Genomic DNA, 20,177 nt, shown 5'->3' with positions numbered 1-20,177 from the left:
ATATATTTAGGATCTGAACCTGTAAACCTTTATTCAAATGAATAGTCTATAATTAGTATCAGTATATCATTTGCAAATATTATAGTAAGATTAACAGTGCATTTACCATTTACAATTGCTTGATATTTTCACATAATTTAATCATATTGTTAACTCTATTTTCTGGTACTTTAATCTTTAAAAAAACAAAACAAAACACTGCCCAGAAGTTGTATGCTTACCTTAAAATTCCAAGTACTTGGTGCCGCATAGTAAACCAACTGAAGTGAAGAAAATACTCTTTTCACCAATAATAAATTTCCCCAGGTAATCTATTAAACCTGGTGTGGTGGTTGTTGTGGTGGTGGTGGTAGTGGGGGATTCTCCCCAAAAAAGCATCTACTGAGACACTCTTACCATTGTTGCCCAAGGTATTTCAGAGAAAAATAAAGCTGCTTAATAAAATGAACTCTGTGGTATCACTCTAGGTGATCTGGACTGATACTAATTAAGGTATTTGTATATTACCATGAAGCTAATTCAAAAGATTTTTTTTTTTTTGGTCCAGTAGGGAAAATAATTTAATTTAATTGAAAACTCCTGGGGAAGGAAGGTTAAGTGGTGAGTAACATTCTACTTTACTATAATCCATGGTTTGCGTCTAATTCACAATTGCAGTACTCCAGTGAAATGCCATTGAAATCAAAGGAGTTACATCAGTGAAAAAAACAGAGTAGCACAGTGATGAATCATTCCCCTCGTCTTCACTTAGTATAAGTACTTCTGTGGCCATATTAAAAAAAAGCACTTATTACACAAGAACTCTAACAAATTGTTTAACATTCCTGAACATATTCACCTTGAGATATTGAGTTGTGATGGCAAGTACCATGGTTTTTATCAGATTACAGTAAAAACAAATAAACTATTGTAAATTATTTCTCTGGAAGGAGGGAATTTACAGCAGAAACTTAAATTTAACTAGAAATAGAAAACTGGAAGAAACAACTGCTTCATTTATTCCCAGCTCTGCTTCCTGGTATGAATAACATCTGAGTGGGCACAGTAGACCTATACCTGTCTTCTGAATGCAAACAAACATGCATCTTTAGTCCCCTTAAACTACTAACCCATGCTATTTCTTGTTGTAGACTTATGAAAATATCAATGACCCTTTGAGTGAAGAAGTCTTGTCTTTGGCCAGATTTACAGCTTGTGTCAACTGCAATAGCAGTATTAATTTCAGTGGAGCCAAGCTGATTTACACAAGCTGAGGATCTGATCTATAGTGTCCAAATGAAACCTTTCTTGTCTTAGTTTAAGGTTATGACAATGGAATATAGCCTTTCCCTAACCCAGGCCCAAGATCTCTCATTGACTCTTTTCCACCTTGATCTAGTTTCCCTTAGAAACTTTTTTCTGGACTGAGCTTTTCTTTTACAAATTGATTTTCCTTTTGAATGGGACCCTTTACAACATGTGTTGTTGGATTTTCTGTTTTGTATTTCTGCCTCCTTCTTAAACCTTCCTACCCATATTGGTCATGTATTTGATGTTGTTTATACAATGGAATAAGATGAACAGGATAAAAATGCCTTTTGTTTTTCAAAAACAAAAACAAAAAATAAAAAAGTCTAGACTCTAGGATAAATTGGTGTCACTCCATTGATATGTGATAGTTGAGAATTTGACCCAGTATGTTTAGTCTATTCAACCCGTTCTCCCCAGATCATTTAAACTCATAAGGCCATATCCTCCCATTGATCTGTTAGAAAAACTTCCACTAAACACCAGTGCGACACATACTAGTGGATCATAAGAGTACATAGCCCATAATCTACAGCATTCTCTCCTATCTTTAACTATTCAAATATGTTTCAATTACTGCTCTCTAGGAGTTACAAGTAAATATTTACACTGTACAAAACTGAAGGCTGGAACAAATAAGAGATTTTGCTAGAGAATAAAAATATTGTACATTCCAAGTAATGGGAACTGTACCACATGTTAAAAGTAAGTAGATACCATTATATTTGTGAACATTTATGTAAATTATTTTCAAAAGAGAAGGTTTAAATGTCTACAGATGGCAATAAATCTCTTGTCTGCAACAACATAACCAAATAGCTTAATATGTATGTATGAACTGATTTCAAAGTTTTCATTGTGGTGCTTACAACAGTCTCTCTCTCGGTGTATTATTTTTTGCTATGTAACTCCCTGCTGGTTACAACTATATCTATAACAAGAGACAAAATTGTGTTTACCCATTTATTCTTCCACATAAGGACTAATGGCTGTATAAGCAAATTGAGCCATGAAAAAATAAAACAATTTAAAACTCCATAACGGAAAGTTACATAAATCAGTCCCACAAAAAAGGATGCCCCAACCTGCAAACACTTGTGCAAGTGCTTAATTTTAAGCATGTTTGTAGTGTCATGGAATATAGTCAGATTACTCACATGCTTAAACTTAAACCTTTGCAGAATTAGCATCCTGGTGGATCATGACCACTATCAAGTGATCTCTCCAGCTTTAAGATCCATTTTTATTAAAAATGTGGTTTGCAATAATTTCTAATGCTCTAGGCTTTCGTTCAGTGTTGTCCAGGAGGAACAAAAAGATGGGGCTTTCATAACAAGACTTGATTCTGAACTTTACTTCTCTGCACAAGTTAAAGCTGGTTGCGTGATATAGGTGATATTCACAAGCTACAAGTAAAAGGTACAAACTATGCCTGCAACCATTAATATCTGGCAGTCCCCTCAAAACACAATATTAGTTCTACAAACTATCCATTAATGAATAGATGTGTGATTTTTTGGGGAAAGGGGTGGTTCTTCAAAATAAAACAAAGAGCTAGGCAAAAGTTCAAAGCCCCACCTTCAGATGATCAAGTATCATGCATCCTTCTGTGTCATTAGGAGATGAGAGACCCTTATCATACACTCCAGAGAGAGAGAACTCATGCTGATATAATTTGGGGCTCCCTCTGCAAAAAAAAAAAAAATTTCAAGTACTAGCCCATACTTCACCACAGATTTCATATCTACTATATAATACAGGTCACCCCAGTCTGTCTCTCCAATAGTATAGTAAAAAAATATATAATGATGATGTTACGATAGCAGTTGAAGGTTTAATAACATGTAAGAGATGATAACTAATGTGGGAATAGGCCATGAAGTTCTCTAAAAGGGAAGACAACTTTGACATATTGCATAATGATGACCCAGTGGAAGGATGTAAAGAAAGATGGCGTGGTTGAAGCAACAAGCCAGGAAATTGATCCTTGCAATAATATTATGAATGGATATAAGTGGGATAAAATGACATTTGTCATGGCTAGAGAGGAGGGCATTGCAGCAATTAAGATGCAAAATGATGAGGGTCTTCATGAGACTTTTAGCATTGTGGATAAAGGGGAAAAATTGGATCTTAGAGGTATAGATCAGTGAAAGGCCAGATCAAACTAGAAAAACTTTGGACTCCCCTCTGGCCACTATTCAATAGAAAATTAGATTTTAAGATTAATTTAGTGATGATTAATGGTTCAGACTAATGGGCAATGCACACAAGGTCCTTTTTTTTTTATCCTGAGAACAGATTTGCCAGTAGTGGCAGCTGCCATGCCACACTTGTAGTTTGCCTCAACCTGAATCTAAATGAGCCACCTTCTCTCGGTGACACGGTATTTCATTCTCCTTGCCACTTCAGTATTCATCCTTTCCGGTGAAACTACCAACAAGGGTTCTAATTATAATGATGGTATTTATGACAAAGACCACTGGACACCTGCACACTTGGAACCGTACTGAGACCACTAATTCATAGCAAACTTGAGTAGTGAACAAAAGTCATATGAAAACTATCAGATGCTAACTTGTTTATTACCAACAGGGGATGGAAGTGCACAGTCCTTTTGAACATAGTATGAGGATACTAAAAACCTTTGCCTACAATTATTACGATGCATCTAATTTATTAAGCATAATTGAAGTACAGTATCTTTTGCATTATTACTTTTGTTTTACATTTCTGCCTGTAATTTTTTTTTTTTTTGTTGGTAGATTCATAACTTGGTGTATGGGGAAAAAAAGTCATTATTCTAATTAGAAAAAAAATATGCTGATGGCTTAGTCCATCCTCCAACAAATCAATAGTTAATTAACAGTATGTCAAAATCCAAATACTTTTTATTACATTCTATGTGGGTAAGATGGCAATACCATTCTTCACAATAACTCTGCTCTTAGTCTCTAGGTCTCTGTTGCCACAGCTAGAAAACTCTCCATAGTTTCCCCACGACTGCCTCAGATGCCTCACAACTGCTTTTCAAAAGCTCCAGTTAAAAATATTCTTGCTGAGCAAGAAGTGATCATTAAGCATTTGTTTTGGCCTTGAGAAAAGAACACTGGACACTTCTGCGAGTCTGGCCTATTTTCTCACAGTTCTCTTGGTCTCCCAACAGGCCTTTTTGAAATCCCCCACAAGCTATTACTTAGAATCATAGAATATTAGGGTTGGAAGGGACCTCAAGAGGTCATTTAGTCCAACCCCCTGCTCAAATCAGGACCTAATCCCAACTAAATCATCCCAGCCAGGTCAAGCCTGACCTTAAAAACCTCTAAGGAAGGAGATTCCACCACCTCTCTAGGTAACCCATTCCAGTGCTTCACCACCCTCCTAGTGAAAAAGTTTTTTCCTAATATCCAACCTAAACGTCCCCCACTGCAACTTGAGACCATTACTCCTTGTTCTCTCATCTGGTACAACGGAGAACAGTTTAGATCCATCCTCTTTGGAACCCCTTTCAGGTAGTTGAAAGCAGCTATCAAATCCCCCCTCATTCTTCTTTTCTGCAGACTAAACAATCCCAGTTCCCTCAGCCTCTCCTCATAAGTCATGTGCTCCAGCCCCCTAATCATTTTTGTTGCCCTCCGCTGGACTCTTTCCAAATTTTTCCACATCCTTCTTGTAGTGTGGGGCCCAAAACTGGACACAGTACTCCAGATGAGGCCACACCAATGTCAAATAGAGGGGAGCGATCACGTCCCTCGATCTGCTGGCAATGCCCCTACTTATAAAGCCCAAAATGCCGTTAGCCTTCTTGGCAACAAGGGCACACTGTTGACTCATATCCAGCTTCTCGTCCACTATAACCCCTAGGTCCTTTTCTGCAGAACTGCTGCCTAGCCACTCGGTCCCTAGTCTGTAACAGTGAATGGGATTCTTCCGTCCTAAGTGCAGGACTCTGCACTTGTCCTTGTTGAACCTCATCAGGTTTCTTTTGGCCCAATCCTCTAATTTGTCTAGGTCCCTCTGTATCCTATCCCCACCCTCCAGCATATCTACCACTCCTCCCAGTTTAGTGTCATCTGCAAACTTGCTGAGAGTGCAGTCCACGCCATCCTCCAGATCATTAATGAAGATATTGAACAAAACCGGCCCCAGGACCGACCCTTGGGGCACTCCGCTTGAAACCGGCTGCCAACTAGACATGGAGCCGTTGATCACTACCCGTTGAGACTGACAATCTAGCCAGCTTTCTATCCACCTTATAGGCAGCTATGCCAGGAACTGAGGGATGGGTCCCCAGAGGGCAATGCCACTATAATGGTGAAGTACAGCCAAGTATGGAGAGGGAGCACAGCCGCACAAAGAACATCACTGTTCGGATGGATACTTGCACCAGTGGTATCCCATTGGTTCTGTGCTCAAGGGGATGCCACCAGTGCTTGCCTGAGTATAGCTGGATGAAGACCGTGTTCATTTTTAAACTTAATAGTGGGTACTGGATTCACTCACAAATTGATTTTTTTCATACCTGATCTTTTTTTAACATTAAAAAAAAAAACAAGCCAAGAAAACGTGTTCCCATGGAGTCTCTCACACACATTACTAGCCTCTAGCTAATTTTCACATTCCTGTTTTGATCTCCCAGGAATAATGGCTTATACCTGCAATGCTTCAAGACTTTTAAGTAGGCAGGTGGTAGCAAATCCAACCCTTTCTCTGTCAAGCTCAGCCCTCTGCATCAATCTGATATATCATCTTCACTAAGGGTATTTCTACACTGCAATTAAACCACCCGCAGTGGGCCTGTGTCAGCTGACTCAAGCTGTGGGGCTGTAAAATTGTAGTGTAGAAGTTTGGACTTGGGCTGGAGCCTGAGCTCTGGGACCCTCCCCCTTTATGGAGTCTCAGAGCCTGGGTGCCAGCCCAAGCCTGAATATCTGCACTACAATTTTACAGCTCCGCAAGCAGAGTCCCGCGAGCCTAAGTCAGCTGACACAGGCCAGCTGCAGGTGTTTAATTGCAGTGTAGACATACCACAAGTATAGGTGCTGGAACTAGGGGTGGTTTTGATTATATACAGAAAAAAGAACAGGAGTACTTGTGGCACCTTAGAGACTAACAAATTTATTTGAGCATAAGCTTTCGTGGGCTACAGCCCACTTCTTCGGATGCATAGAATGGAACACACAGAAGATATTTATACATACAGAGAACATGAAAAGGTGGAAGTAGCCATACCAACTGTAGAGAAGAGCCATGCCAATCAATTGAGAAGAGCTATCATCAGCAGGAGAAAAAAAACTTTTGAAGTGATTATCGAGATGACTCATAGAAGGTGTGAGGATAATTTAACGTGGGGAAATAGATTCAATTAGTGTAATGACCCAACCATTCCCAGTCTCTGTTTAAACCTAAGTTAATTGTATCTAATTTGCATATTAATTCAAGTTCAGCAGTCTCTCTTTGGAGTCTGTTTTTGAAGTTTTTTTGTTGCAAAATTGCCACCTTCAAATCTGTCACTGAGTGGTTAGAGAGGTTGAAGTGTTCTCCCACTGGTTTTTGAATGTTATGATTCCTGATGTCAGATTTGTGTCCATTTATTCTTTTGCATCGAGATTGTCCGGTTTGGCCAATGTATATGGCAGAGGGGCATTGCTGGCATATGATGGCATATATCATGTTGGTAGATGTGCAGGTGAATGAGCCCTTGATGGCATGGCTGTGATTAGGTCCTATGATGGTGTCACTTGAATAGATATGTGGACAGAGTTGGCATTGGGCTTTGTTGCAAGGATAGGTTCCTGGGTTAGTGTTTATGTTGTATGGTGTGTGGTCGCTGGTGAGTATTTGCTTCAGGTTGGGGGGCTGTCTGTAAGCGAGGACTGGCCTGTCTCCCAAGATCTGTGAGAGTGAGGGATCATCTTTCAGGATAGGTTGTAGATCTTTGATGATGCGCAGGAGAGGTTTTAGTTGGGGGCTGAAGGTGATGGCTAGTGGCGTTCTGTTATTTTCTTTGTTGGGCCTGTCCTGTGGTGGGTGACTTCTGGGTACTCTACTGGCTCTGTCAATCTGTTTTTTCACTTCAGCGGGTGGGTATTGTAGTTATAAGAATGCTATCAATGTCCGATGCCAACTCTATCAAGCATTCTTAAAACTACAATAGCCACCTGCTGAAGTGAAAAAACAGATTGACAGAGCCAGAAGAGTCATCTTGATTATCACTTCAAAAGGTTTTTTTCTCCTGCTGATGATAGCTCTTCTCAATTGATTGGCATGGCTCTTCTCTACAGTTGGCATGGCTACTTCCACCTTTTCATGTTCTCTGTATGTATAAATATCTTCTGTGTGTTCCATTCTATGCATCCGATGAAGTGGGCTGTAGCCCACGAAAGCTTATGCTCAAATAAATTTGTTAGTCTCTAAGGTGCCACGAGTACTCCTGTTCTTTTTGTGGATACAGACTAACATGGCTGCTACTCTGAAACCTGTCATTATATACAGAGTTTACAGTTTGGTTCAATGGCTTTCAGCACACCCACTATAAAAATTGTTCCACCACCCTGGCCCCAAGTGAGTTGCAGTCCCTGTAACTTCTTCAAAGACACTGCCTAAGTTCAAACACTACTTTTCCCAGAAATAATTTAGCAACCACCATGTGTGAATTTCCAAGTTTAGCCTGACCAGTGTTTCCACATGCACTAGTGTCAGTACAAATGCCATATTACAGCATTGGATTGAGAGTCACCTTCCAAAAACTGTGAGCTAATCAGTTTATTGCAATGGAATTTCTCCCGGCTTTCCAAATGGGAAATTACATTTACCCTTTTGAAGTGTATTAATATCTTTAATCAACATTGCTGGAGTTATTGTAAAGAGAATAATGTTTTCATTATCACCAAGGAAAATTAAACAAAACCATTGTGCTGCTTTGGAGAAAATAGGATCCAGCTCTATGCCTGGCATAATAATGTACTGTGTCAGTGTGAGATTTTAATAGTATTTTATTACAGGAATGGAATATCCTGAGGAAAAAGGGATAAAAACATCCCCACTTGTAGCCAGGGAATATCCATTTTCCATGATAGTAATCAGCAAGCCAGGCAGAAATGACAGATTTTATGTTTCCAATTTATGTTCGTTCTGTATTGATATAAAATTGATTTTGAATCAGTTATTTTAACTTATCACTCCAATTTTAACTGTGTTTGGACTTTACACTCTTTACTGGGGGATGGGGGAAGTGTTGTCTAGTGGTATTTCCCCTGGAGTGCCAGCTCTGCAGGGGTAGAACCAAGTCTCCATCCACCTGTGTAAGTCAGGGAGAAAAGGCCCTTCAGCAGCTGTTCTTCCCCAGCACTGATTCCTGTGATATGAGTTGGGAGTGCAGAGCAGTAAATAATCTCCTTCATGGGCTCACAGCCAGGATTATGATCCAGCCCCAAATGACTAATATGTTATCACAGTCAATATCAAAAGATGATTGGTTACTGAACTTAAAGTGTTATCATTTTAGTTACATTAGTCAATTAAAAATTAGGTGCTTTATTTGTCTTGTCATAAAGTCATGGGTGAAGAAGAACAGAATCTGAGGTACTGCCACATGGAAAAAAATCCAAGCACAGGCCCCTGAACCCATTTTTCTTTTCTGACATGAGAGAGTCTGTCACAATAATCAAAAACTGCGTTCTGTGCTACTGAGCTGGGTACTCACATGGATTTGCTTTCTTTCTCAATGCCAAGGGGAAAGCCAGTTATCACACTTGACTGACTAGGCCAAACCCATACTTTAAACCAGTGATACTCTGACTGAGGCTGGGAAGCTGCAAGTGACTCCTGTGGATCTTTGCAGAACATGATATTAAAACAGTGTGTGATTTAATTATTAACCAATTTTAAGTTATTATCCAATCCAGATGTTATTAACCAATTGTAGTTGATAAAATAATAATAATACTTGGTCAATAATATATATGGTGAATGAAACAATGAATTCACACTACTATCTCTCTTTTGGATAATGTTGATCACTAATTTGGCTCCTGAACCACTGAGGTCTGAGTAGCACTGCATTAAACTGTTGGGGGGGGGGGGGGGGAATCTTAAGGAATCTGAAAATACTATAGATCACTTACTTTGGGACCATAAGCCAATGCTAAATAAATAAATGAATAATAACATTAATAATAATTAATAACAATAAACTCCATGGACAAGTGTGCTTTACATTTGGACTATTTTCCCCCAAAAAACATTGTCAACACTTTTATATAGGCAAGAGGATTGCAATTCATTCCAATTTTAATGTTCTTACCAGTTCCAGGTATAGTCCATATATTGAAAATGGGGATCATCATTAATATCTCCAAAACTTTTTAAGTGGATTCACTATAGGAATATCCTATAACTTTGTGTTCAATTAATCTTGTATTGCAATGCACTCGGATCTCACAAAGACAGAACTTTTTTCCCCTAGATACTTTAGTATTTACACTAGATAAAACAAATGTTAAGTTCCATCTGTCTGTTTAGTGCTGTGAAGTAGTTCCAAGATGCTGCAGGCAGCCTTGATCCCATAGAGAAATCTTGCCTAAAAAGCCCCGCAAGCTTTAGTCAAAAAATCCCAAGAGCAAATGAAAACAAACCTCTTATTTCAAGCTTTGTGGGGGTTTATATTTTCCATCCCTTTCATTCTTCCTGCTACTAACTAGTTTCACCACATACAGTAAGAAGTGAGATTATCAGCCAGACATCAGCCAAAGAACCCCCTCCCAAACATTTCCACAAATGTTCATATTAAGAAATAAGGCTACAACAACATTTGTCAAAAATGTTTGATTATTACAAGAGAGAAATTCCTTTCATTCTCATCCGCAGCGCCCAATAAATGCCAGGTCTCTAAAACAGAATGAAAGCAGGAATAGACAAAAACAGAAAATCAGGGAGAGATCAGACTACAGAGAAAGGAGAGAGTTATAAGGAGCTTCATTTATGTTGTGATATGGGTCAAATAAAAATAAACCATCAGTTTACAAATGGTAAAATAACCCACTTCACTTGCAATATACCAGATGAATTTATATATCTTAAACATATTCCTAGATGGGAAAGTACTAAATAAGTAGTTTTCCTAGGTGCCTGGTTTGATAGACCAATGGTTTCCAACATTTGCAGGCAAACATTTATCATACTTAACCTCTATGGTTCCTGCTTGTTCCCACCACTTTCTTTTCAACTCTGTAGGTCAGATCCTCCACTGATGTAAACTGTCCTAGCTACACTGATTGCAGTGGAGCCACAGTGATTTACAACAACTGAAGAACTGGTCCCTTGTGTTTTATACCATAATGGAATCACACCCTTCGCCAATCTTGTCATTGGAATATAAAAAATGCAAGATTTACTGTGCATTGGAGAAAGCATAACTGAGTGGGAATTGTGCCATGGTGAGGTGCCAGGTATGAGCACAGGTATGAGCTCCTCTCTGTAATAGGTGGACAGTAGCTTAGAATGACAGTCATAAAAGCCTGAAACATAGCACTGTTAGGGAACCTAACGTGTCCTCATTTAGATCAGGATTACAAAGAGAAAATTCAGATTGAAAGGGCCCAATCATGAAATACAATTTTTGCATAAAATCTGCTGAAAGACCAATCATCCATCTAGTCTGTCTGCTTTCTGCATGGAGAAGAGTGTGTGTGTGTGAAAAATGAATATTCTTTGAAGGCTCATATGAACTACGTATGACCACAGAAGGAATTTCCAAGACTAACATTTCCGGTAAGTTTTCCTAATTTTGTCTCTATAGATTGAGTATATTTTCAAAGGCTCATAAGGATTCTCAACTCTCATTAAAACTCAATGGGAGTTGAGCTCCTAAATCCCTTAGGCCCCATTTGAAATTCCCAGCATAAAGAAATAACAGCTTAATCGTGTGCAATGATATTATGCAGATCCTGTAATCAGAGACATTTCCTGTAAAACAGGAAGTTAAGTGTGTGTGTGTGTGTGTGTGTGTGTGTGTGGGCAGGGGGGTGATGATTGTATTTAACTTTCAAAGTTAGCTCTCCAGTAAAAGCTCCATTCAGTGTAATGAATGAGAACCCAAAACAAAATACAAAATTTTAAACATACCCCACATAGCATCTACACATAGCATGTAGGCAAAGCAGCCCCAGTGTCAGCCAGGTAGACTCCCAGCATACTTAGCTACAATGGCTTTGCACATTTGCTCCCTCAGATGAAAGGTTTTTGTTGTCTTTAGGAAAGAAAGATCTTCTCACTGTAGTTATAAGAATTGCCTCTGCTAAATAATATTGCATTGAGCTGTGTGAAGATTTGCTGTGGCCAATGACCCTCAACATTTCTCATGTTTTCCATTTTGTGGAGTGGTCAGACTAGTGAACGTACAATGAACTAGTAGAAAGCATATGTAGACATTGTTTCATGCTTTAAAGCTAGTTTCCACACTGCCTACAAAGTAGATCTGGATTTCTTTTCTTTTAATATTAGTTTTAAGTTTATACTGAGAAAATTTGACAGTGAGATCATTTTAAAAGCATACAAACAGAGGCCATTTTAGATCTAGGATTACATCTGGCCCGTTAACTTCTGCAAAAAGATGGGGCTTGAAGTTCCAAGGTCCTCACCATGAATACAACTTCACATAGACAGAACCTCTTAGTACATTTAGAAGCCTAATGAAATCAGTGGGACCCATGCAGTCCCATGTGTATCAGTTGCAAGATCCAAGCCTAACAAATACTCAATTTAGTGATTATGGACAGTAGTAAAACATATTTGTAACATTATTTGTAAATATCTTGTAATTAAACTTTGCACATTTAATACACAGAACTGCTCAATGTTCCTTTCTCTTTTTGAATGTGTGTCTTATCTGGTATCACTAACTCCAAGCATTCAAAAGTCATGAGTCATGAACACTAAAAAATCATGAGTTTGGGTTCAAAATTATGACTTTTTTTTAAAATTATGGGTTTATTTTTCCTTCCAGTGTTTGAGCCTTTAGCGCTCACATTTTCAAGTTGTTTTTTTCATGAAACCATGAGACCAGAAACTTACCAACTGTTTTTGTTTTGTTTTGTTTTAAAAAGAAAGCTGAGATTTCCACATCAGAACATAATTCCAGGAGCTGGGACTTGAATAAAAATACAAAATATTGTAGAATTGGCAACACTGTTATTTGGCATGTAACCTCTGTAGTACTTTATATGAAATATATGTTTAATTAAAATACAATCCTAAAAAGTTTTCATTATAGTTACAAAAGAGAGCTCATCTAAGCCATTTACTACAGCATTTTTTTCTTCCTATTAGGAGTCATTTTCCTGTTAAAAAATAAATACTATTAGATTTAAAAAAATAGAGATACAATTGCCTTCAAAGATGTTCCCTTTCAGAACAAACAGATGGTATAGATAGTGAGATTACTTTGTTAATAGAAGCTTTTCTCTCTGAGTGCTGAAAAGAGGTCTCTCTACTGAAGGACTGTTAACAGTGGGAAGGAGATATAGAAGCATCTAGGCTCTTAAATGCACTCTCTCTACTATGCAGTCTAACTTCTTTGTTGTGTTTGAAGCTGTCAGACTGGTCACAACTACAGTTACTTCTTATTACCAAAGAAGAAAAAATGTTGGTTTGAGGATTTTTAAAGGTATCAGGACTGCAAACCTCTTCACCTCTAGATATTTGACAAACTGTAGTGTTTCTCATATATGCTATTTGATATGGGGCAATTAATTCAATTTCTTATATGGGTTTTTTTGTTAGAGAGCTGCAGCATTGCTTTATAGGCTTTTCGGCTTCCTATTTTTTGGTGCTAAATAACAAAGGGTACTTTCTGGTACTGCAGTTATGGGTCAGTTGCCCTTCCTATTATAAACCCCTGTTTCAGGGGGAATTACAATTCTGCAATAAACTATCCTCCCTGGTCCACTGCCCAAACCCCTTTCTATTCCAGTCTAAAGAAGGACATTTTATGCTATAAAACTCAGCCTACATTTCTGAGTTGGTATTAGATGCAATATATTTGGTGTGTGTATTAAGGAGGAATGAAAAATAGACACCTTGGGGATTCTGTTAACCAAATAAATTATCCTATATCCTTTAATTACATTATTGTGATTACTACTTTTGGAATGGCTGGTAAAGTAAGAGTAATCAACTGTGAGCCAGAGGAGCTAAAATAGCAGTTGCGTCCAATTTATAATGGATCTTGTTGGGCCTAATTGGAGTAGAGCAATAGGCGCTTTTACTTCTGTTGGTTGTTTGAAGTCTGCTAACAGCTATAAAAGCTTCACTTTGGGTGCTCACTAAGACAGAACTACTAAGTTCTTTAACAAGAGAGAAGGGTCTTAAAAGTACTTTGCCTTGTGTGGAGGAAAGTTGTGTTGTCTAGAGAATTCTTATTTAATAGTGGATTTTATTTAGTGAAGCATTCTCTATGAACACATTTCTTCCTGTGGCATTTTCTAGGATATCTCTGCCTCCTCATTAGTGGAGCTTGTCTGTCATAAGTTTTTTGTCTGCGTTGAGGCATGCTTTTTGCACAAAAACAACACTTAAGTGCATAGTGGCTATAGATTATGGAGTGCAAAATTTATCTCCTGCCAGAGAGGCTACTGGCAGTTTTATGAGTAAAGCTTGTGTGTGACATCTGCCAGTCTCTTTAACAGCTTATAGCAATTTTTCACACCAATTTATGACAGGAAATAAAGATATTTTAGGGTGAAGGATATCCAGGCTGGAAGAATGTGATTACCTCAAATACAAGTGGCTAGGTCTTCAATACATCTCTTCTGAAAGAGTAGAGGCCAAATGTCCTCTAACGGCCTGGAGAAAAGACTGGTAGTTCAGTTGGTGGCAACACAAATTTCTGCTGCTCTGAGTTTTCTGTGCAGGTCTAGTCACAGCTTAACCAATAAATAATTGGGAAGTGGCACATTTTGCCTAGCAAGCACATGCAAATATTCATAGAATCATAGAATATCAGGTTTGGAAGGGACTTCAGGAGGTCATCTAATCCAACCCCCTGCTCAAAGCAGGACCAATCCCCAACTAAATCATCCCAGTCAGGGATTTGTCAAGCCTGACCTTAAAAAGCTCTAAGGAAGGAGATTCCACCACCTCTCTAGGTAACCCATTCCAGCGCTTCACCACCCTCCTAGTGAAAAAGTTTTTCCTAATATCCAACCTAAACCTCCCCCACTGCAACTTGAGACCATTACTCCTTGTTCTCTCATCTGGTACCACTGAGAACAGTCTAGATCCATCCTCTTTGGAACCCCCTTTCAGGTAGTTGAAAGCAGCTATCAAATCCCCCCTCATTCTTCTCTTCTGCAGACTAAACAATCCCAGTTCCCTCAGCCTCTCCTCATAAGTCATGTGCTCCAGTCCCCTAATCATTTTTGTTGCCCTCTGCTGGACTCTTTCCAATTTTTCCACATCCTTCTTGTAGTGTGGGGCCCAAAACTGGACACAGTACTCCAGATGAGGCCTCACCAATGTCAAATAGAGGGGAATGATCATGTCCCTTGATCTGCTAGCAATGCCCTTACTTATATAGCCCAAAATGCCGTTAGCCTTCTTGGCAACAAGGGCACACTGTTGACTCATATCCAACTTCTCATCCACTGTAACCCCTAGGTCCTTATATTGCTATAAGATTCTAAATATTAGAGTTAGGAAAGGGCTATCAAATCCTATATCCTGGCAGGATAGGAAAGAATCCCTTAATAAAGGATTTATTAGGTATTCAATAGCTGATCCAACTAGAACTAATACTCCAAATCATAACCCTATCTGATAGCTAACAAAGAATCCTTGGTGTGCTTGACTAAGCAGTTTTAGATCTGCCTAGAATATATTGCTTTCACATTAAAACACATTGAAAACTCTTTAATCTACGTCGACTACAGGAAAAACAAACACAAATTGAAAGGAGCTGTCTAATTGTTTCTCATAGAAGACTGTGTTCTACTAGCACCATCCCAAAAAGACCTGCAACTAATCAGCAATCGCGCTACAATTTCTGCAGAATAGAACACAGATTAAAAGAAACAGAAGCAATGTATCAATCATCAGCTGGCAAAAAATGTTCTTTACCTGCAAATCAGCATCTGTGATTATCAATTAGATCAGTGGGGTCTCAACCTTTCCAGACTACTGTACCCCTTTCAGAAGTCTAATTTGTCTTGCGTACCCCCAAGTTTCACCTCAATTAAAAAGGTACTTGCTTACAAAATCAGACGTAAAGAGACAAAAGTGTCACAGCACACTCTTACTGACAAATTCCTTATTTTCTCATTTTTACCATATAATTATAAAATAAATCAATTGGAATATAAATATTATACTTACATTTCAGTGTATAGTATATAGAGCAGAGCAGTATAAACAAGTCATTGTCTGTATGAAACCTTAGTTTGCACTGACTTTGCTAGTGCTTTTTATGTAGCCTGTTGTAAATGTAGGCAAATATGTAGATGAGTTGATGTACTGTCTGGAAGGCCTCTACATACCCCCAGGAGTATATGTTCCCCTGGTTGAGAACCACTGAATTAAATGCAATGCAATAAGCAGCTTCTTTGGAAACAAAGAGCAAAACTCTTTTCTCTGATCAGCACAGCGAAATCTGATTGTTCTGCCCATGTAAGGGGAACAGAATATTGCAATTGTGACCCTCCATGTGGGCATGAGAGGAGAGTTTTTTGTCTGCGTTGTTAGTGCTGTCACAGGGAGCATCTCTCCAAACCAGAAAAGCCACCAGTGCTTTGGCAGCCTTAGGAAATCAGATTTGAAGTTAGAAACTTGTCTCAAGGTGTGTGTGGCATGAAAGCAGTAGTATTTTTTGGTCCATCTCATTGAGCAATGAGACCAGGAGACGTTTGCTTCTGTCACAGGTTCAGCACACATTGTTCTGAAAATTTAACACACCTAAGTGATGTCTAGCTACATTACTGACGCTGGTTCACATTTTCTGAAATGTTGTCTTTTGATGTAAATATTAAAAAAAAATATTCTCAAGAAATGTTCATTCTTTCTTGACCTGCAGTATAAATTGTTACCATGAATTTGGGATATGGGATAAATCACAACTAGAACCACACAACCCTAGGATCACGTCAAGTACAGATGAGTGCTACCAGAATAATTACTCAGTTTATGAGAACAATTAACAAGTAACTTATGCCCTGAGCTACACATTTATGTATTGTATCCAGTTACCTATTGTGACCGCTTGGAGAGGTCACACTGAGATTGCTCAGTCAGGGCAATCTGCAAAGAATGGGGCAGATAATCCCCAAAACTGGTGATTTATTCTAATAATTAGACTCACCAAACCAGCAACAAAACAGCTTCTACAATACCTTACTGTAAAAACGAACAGGAGTACTTGTGGCACCTTAGAGACTAACAAATTTATTAGAGTACGGCTGCTACTCTGAATTACTGGTTACACAGCTCCCTTAAAGCAACCCAGCCCTGGGCTCCCACCTGGACAGCCAAGTCAAATATGATGAGGATTACTGAAAATCTTGATCATCATATATAAACTTGTACCAGTCCCAAGGGATCAGACACATTACCCATTAGGTCAATGAATAGTTCAGATCTTCCCCAGTTACACACACACAGCCAATTCTTATTAATTAAACTAAGTTCTATTAAAAATGAAAAGAGAGAGTGTATTGGTGAAAAGATCATTATACATATAGATATGAATACAGTTCTTAGGTCAGTTTCATAGTAGAGATGGTGAGCTGCTGAGTTGCAAAAAGTTCTTTCAGAATCAATTCCATAAATTATAGTCCAAATAGGCAGTTCATATATAGAATTTGTTCGAATTCTTTCATGAGAATTAGCAGGGTAATCCAGACTAGAGCTGGAGACCTCAATCTTGTGACGCAAGCTTCCCCTGACCAAACTCAAGCAGATCTAAGAAAACAGGATCAGGGCCCCAGAGTTCTTTTATAGATCTCTGGCAGGCTGTCGATAGCCGCTTGACAGCAGGTATTCCTTGGGTAAAGAATAGTGGCTTTGAAGTAAAACCTCCTATTTTCTATGTATACACAGATAATTAGTTGCATTTGTCAGCATACGGTAATTTCCCATTAAGCAGTTCATAGACAGTTTACTACAAACTTCAGAGAGAAATATAGACAATGATATTATTACACCAACTTGCATCTAAATGTTAATACTCCCTTTTGATCTCTGAATCAATAGAATATAGTAACAGACAGGAACCATCTGGTTATGTTGTTAACATCTAACAAGATATAGGTAAACACAAACGCAATCAGTATCTTCTTCTAATTCACTAACAATACAAGTCTACATTTCAAAGCTCTAATCTATCTAGCATGGCTTTGTTAACTATTTATAAGGAAAGGTCTTAATTACCATTTATATACTTTTCTAATAGTCCTTTAAAGGTTGAATTTGGGTCATTTAGCCTGCTAGTTGCTTAACCCTTTCTGGCTCAGTGTCACACCTATGAAAACTGAATTCCATAATCTGGATAGGTAACTTTGCTGTATTCCATACTTGTGAACCAACATGTGTACCTCTGAATCTGTACACTTACCTCAATGGAACATTCACATGTACAACTTCAAGTATACCACCTGGAAATTATATTTGTGTTCCTAAATGTAGCCATGATAGTGCACCTACTATAAATAACCCTCTGAAATGTAAATAAATGGTTTAAAATGAATGAAAGAAATATTAGGACAAAAGTTATATTGGTAGACATACACTCAGACATATTTATATCAAAATTTGTGACATAATTTCCTCTCCTCCAGACAGACTTGGTGTTCATAGTCTTGAAAGTGATTCATGTATATACAGAGTACATGGGTTGATACTGCTGTAGAAAAGATATTTAGATAAGTGCATATTTTGCTGTGAATTTTAGATGAGGTATTGCATAAATTGCAAAGGAGATGATTCGACTTCATCAATTACAGCTTTAAAAATCAAGAGTAAAATGGTATGGAAAACCTATGGAAGACAATGAATGATTCTTGTACATAAGAGAAATCTTTTTGTTTACTTAATACTGTGGAGTTTTTGAATTCATATGTGTTCAGTGGCAGGGGGATAATATAGAGATGTGATGGGGTGCCTGCCCCACACTGGGCTCTCAGGGGTTAATAAAGCCCTAGAGGAGGCTGAGCAGGAGGCAGCCAATCAGAGAAGGGCTAAAGGGAGCAGCCAATCAGGGCCAAGCAGGCCCATATAAAAAGGGAACTGCAGGGCAGAGGAGGGCAATTCTCTGCTGGGAGCCCAGGAAGGAAGGATTGTGTCTCTGAATGGCTGAGAGAACTGCCAGCAACCTGGACAGAGCAGTGATACTAGCAGGGACCGGGGGAGTGAGAGACAGCTGGGGTTTGCAGGCAGAGGCCCTGAGGCAAGGGCAAAGAGGATGCTGGAGCCACCAGGAAGTGGCCAGACAATATGCTGCAGTAGCCACTAAGGGAAGTGGCTGAACAGCAGACTGTGGGTCCCCTGGAAGGGGGGAGCATCATGTGCGTCATGGCCAGAGGACTGGGTCGCAGAAGAGGACACCATGGGCCTTTGAAAGGTGTGGGTCCTGGAACAAAAGTGATGGCAGCAAGGCACCACCAGAGGAGGGTTCATTGACAAACAGAGCTAATCCCCAGGACAGCCAGCAGGAAGCACCACAGTGGTGAGTGAACCCCGTTACATGTGGTGGAGAATGCAGGCATATGGTCACCTCTGAGATAAGGGGAGGAGGGGACAGTGGGGACAATTGCCCAGGCACAAGGGAGTTTGAGAGATTAAAGGAGAGATATTGGAGGTGGGGATGATGGATCCGAAGTATGCAGAGGTCTTCTTTGTGGAGGTTATTGCACCAGGCAAGACTCTAGGGTCAATACCCTGGCAGAAAGGGACTGACAAACAGCAGGGAAGGCTCAAGACCCTGCTGCAGGAAATCCTGGAGAACCAACAGAAGCAATGGGCCTCACAGTGGTATCTCCAGACTTATTTGGGGAAGTGGGGTAAGCAACAGCAGGCCCTAGTAAAGCTCCTATGGAGAGAGTTTAATAGAAGCCACAGAGTGTGAAGAGAAGCCAGGCACCAGGGCCAGGAGGCTGGTGGCTGGGCAGACTGATTGTTATACCTGAGGGCAGCAAGGACACTGAAAAAGAGATTGGCCCTACTGGGATGGGGGACAAAAGCCTCAACCAAAGAGCGAGAAGGAGAGAGAGCCCGAGAGAGTCCCCTCCCTCCCCCCATGAGGAGAACAAGGAGGGGATAGGCATGTTGGGCCAGTGGGCAACAAGGGAACTACAGAGGGAATGCCCTTACATGAGTTGCAGGGTCAAGGCTAGCCCAGGGGAAGGGGCTGAACAAGGGAAGGACTATGGGAGACCCATGGCCAAGAAGAGGTGAGGAGCTTGCTTTCAGTGCCAGGAGGGTGGCCATATAAAAAGGCACTGCCCAGTTAGTAGAAGGCAAGATAGGAAAGGAGTGCCTGGGAACCATGCTGGGTCAGAGACTGTCTGGATGGATGTAGCAGTGATGGCCGTAGACTTGCCAGGGAGTCATCTCCCACACCCAGCAGGAGGTGGTAAGGAGGTTGCATACAAAATGACTGGGACAGAGAGGATCCAGGGAGAGGTAGCAATGAACACAGTGGTGGAACAAGGTACTGTGGGGACCCAGACCCTGAGAGAAAATGGATTGGGGGAGTCCGAACTACAAGCCCTATTAGCAGTGGCAGGGCAGGCCCGCCTAAGGGCAGAAGGAGACCTGGCATGCTTGAGGGAAAAGTTTAGGGATCCTATAAAGGAGAAGGAAGATGTGTGTTTCTAGTTGAGGGAAACCGAGAAAGAGCAGGATAA

The sequence above is a fragment of the Terrapene carolina genome, unplaced genomic scaffold (genome assembly GCF_002925995.2).
Source record: "Terrapene carolina triunguis isolate 2854851 unplaced genomic scaffold, T_m_triunguis-2.0 Scaffold210, whole genome shotgun sequence".
Classification (NCBI taxonomy): Eukaryota; Metazoa; Chordata; order Testudines; family Emydidae; genus Terrapene; species Terrapene triunguis.
The sequence above is the reverse complement of the archived record's forward strand: the minus strand, read 5'-3'. Positions refer to the sequence as shown.